This window comes from Orycteropus afer, unplaced genomic scaffold (genome assembly GCF_000298275.1).
Source record: "Orycteropus afer afer isolate SDZICR_OR568_19922 unplaced genomic scaffold, OryAfe1.0 scaffold00114, whole genome shotgun sequence".
Taxonomy (NCBI): domain Eukaryota; kingdom Metazoa; phylum Chordata; class Mammalia; order Tubulidentata; family Orycteropodidae; genus Orycteropus; species Orycteropus afer.
The window spans coordinates 2,925,823-2,928,823 of record NW_006921701.1 but is presented as its reverse complement, the minus strand read 5'-3'; positions in this window follow the sequence as shown (position 1 = coordinate 2,928,823).

Here is a 3,001-nt window from a genome sequence, read left to right as displayed (position 1 = left end):
ATCATGCTTGGCAAAGTGGAAGGTCAACAAAAAAGGGAAGACCCTCAAGACAACTTGATGGCATCTAAGAACAACAACATTAACAAAGAATTCATGTCAAGAATATATAACCCCCAATAGCTAAAGCAATGTTAAAGGAGATGAACAAAATTGGGAGACTCACATTTCCTGACTTTAAAATATACTATAGACTTCCAGTAAGTTGGAGGAATAGGCAGACAAACTACACAGACCCTCTTCAAAAAAGAAAAGAAAAACCAATTGATAGAGATACAGAAGATAATCCTGGAGCCCTGAGCTCTGAAAGGAACAACACAGAAATGGATTAGGCACCAACTAGTGGAAAAACCTGAATGAAAACAGTGGGTATGGAGATGGTTGGAGTAGTGGACTGTCATCTACTCTGACAGGACCAACAGCCTGAATATTTCCAAGTGGTGTTGGGACTTGAAAATTGACCTAAAGATCAGCCCTGGTTGCCAAGAGCTGCAGGGACAACTATGCAGGTGGCCTATGACTAGGAAAGGAGACAGCAAGAAGGGAGACAATGTGAACTGTGGACTTTCAGCTGTCTGGAGGGTGCAGCCATTTTGATTGTTTAAAAGCAGTGGCCATTTTTGAGATTTAAAGTGACCAAGGGCACGGCCATTTTGAATCTTTACAAGTGGTGGCCATTTTTGATTTTAAAGTCACAGCATTCTCATTCAGATTCCAGGGACCTAAGAATAGACTGTTTGCCAAGGACAGCAGGGACATATGGGAGACTGACAATGGAAAAGGAGACAGGTGGTGAGTGTGTAAGTGCTGCCAACTAGTGAATAGAGGAACACAGCACAGTACCCTGCTTACATACATAACATACAAAGAAAACAAAAATAGAGGGCAAGTCACTGCAACATACAATCATCAATTAAATGTAAACACAAAAACATCACAATGACTCAGAGAAAAAAGAGCATCACAGTGCACACAAAGAAGCAAGACAAAACAGGAGAAACAAGGGACCAGGATACAGACCCAAAACATATCCCTGAGGAAGATGCAGCATTGGAACTCCCTGATAAGGAATTCAAAAGAATTATATTTAGGTATCTTCAACAAATTGAGAGACAGATCAAGGAAAACAATGAAAAAATTGAGGAAAACACAGAGAAAACCCTAGAACAATTTCAAAAGACAATACAAAAACAAAATGATAAAACAAATGAAAAATTAGAAATGATACAAAATTTACACATAGAAATTCAGAAGATTAATACTAAATTTTCAGAAATTGATAACACATTGAACAGGCAAAAGAGTAGAATTGAATCAGTGGAAGACAGAATTAGTGAGATTGAAGGCAAATATCTCAATACTGCTTTAGAAAGCAATCAATCAGAAAAAAGATCAGAACAAAATGAAGAAAGCCTGAGGTTCATATGGGATACCATCAAAAGGAATAACCTATGTGTAACTGGAATTCCAGAACAGGAAGAGACAAATAAAACCACAAAGAAAATTGTCGAAGATTTGTTAGAAGAGAATTTTCCTGGTATGATGAAAGATGAGAATATATCAATTCAAGAAGTCTAACAAATCCCAAACAGGATAGACCCCAAAGGAAAATCACCAAGCATATCATCATCAAACTCACCAAAACCAAAGACAAAGAAAGAATCCTGGAAGCAGCACAGGAAAAATGAAAAGTTACCTACAAGGGCCAATCAATAAGACTAAGCTCATATTTCTGGTAGAAACCATGCAGGCTAGAAGACAATGGGATGTTACATATAAAACCCTGAAAGAGAAAAATTTCCAACCAAGAATCATATACCCAGCAAAATTGTCCTTCACATATGATGGTGAAATCAGGAGATTTCCAGATAAGCAGAAATTAAGGGAATTTGTTAAAACAAGACCAACCTTACAAGAGATACTAAAGGAAGTCCATTGGACAGAGAACCAATAATACAAACAACAACCAACCATGAACACACATGATGACATAACCCAGAAACCAACCCACTTATGGATGTATCCAAAGTAAATAAGCCTACAAGATTGTAAACATGGAACCAGAGGCATCAATTGGCAAATGAGGACAACTACAAACCAAAAAGAGAGAAAAAATAGTGTAGTTACAGAACTTCTAAGTGGTGAAGAAGTCGAGACAATTGCAAGATAGAACAGACTATTCTAAACTCAGGGAAAAAAATATAAATCACAGGGTAACCTCAACAAAAAAAATGAAAAACCTTCACATCAAAACAAAAAAAGATGATAAGCACAAATATTTAGCAAATACTAAAACCATAGCAACGAAGGAAGTGATAACACGATTCATAAACAAAATGAGCTCAGCACAGAAAATTATATGGAACAAAGAAATCAACACCACAAAAAAGCACATAACAAAAGTGACAGCAACAAATTCATACTTGTTAATAATTACATGTCTGGCAAGGGACTTATCTCTAAGATTTATCGAAAACTCCAATGACTCAACAGCAAAGGCATTAACAATCCAATTGAAAAATGGGCAGAAGACACAAATAGACACTTCACCAAGGAAGATATTCCTTGGGTTTCCGAGGTGGTATCACTATGGAAGTAGATTGCCCAACCTTCCTTTCGAGGAGTGGCCAGTGGGTTTGAACCACCAGCCTTCTGGTTAGCAGTCAAATGCTTTAGGCACTACACCACCAGAGCTTAAGGATAAAGATGCAGTCCCTGCCCTCATAGAGAGCACAGTGCAAGTAGGAATGGCCAAACCAGTGTACATGAAACACTACATTGATGTGTTCACAGAGGAGATATTAAGCATGAGTAACTGAGGGTTGGCCATGAATTGTGAGCCATATCTATATGACCAGTTGGCAATAGCTTGGGTGAAGAAGGGGCTTGATAGATTTGGTGGGGGCTCAGGGGTCCACATCAGTGAGGGATATCAGACTAAAGACTGAGCCTTGGTGACTGGGGGTCTGGGTGAGGTCACGTGAGCATGGAACAGATGCAGAAA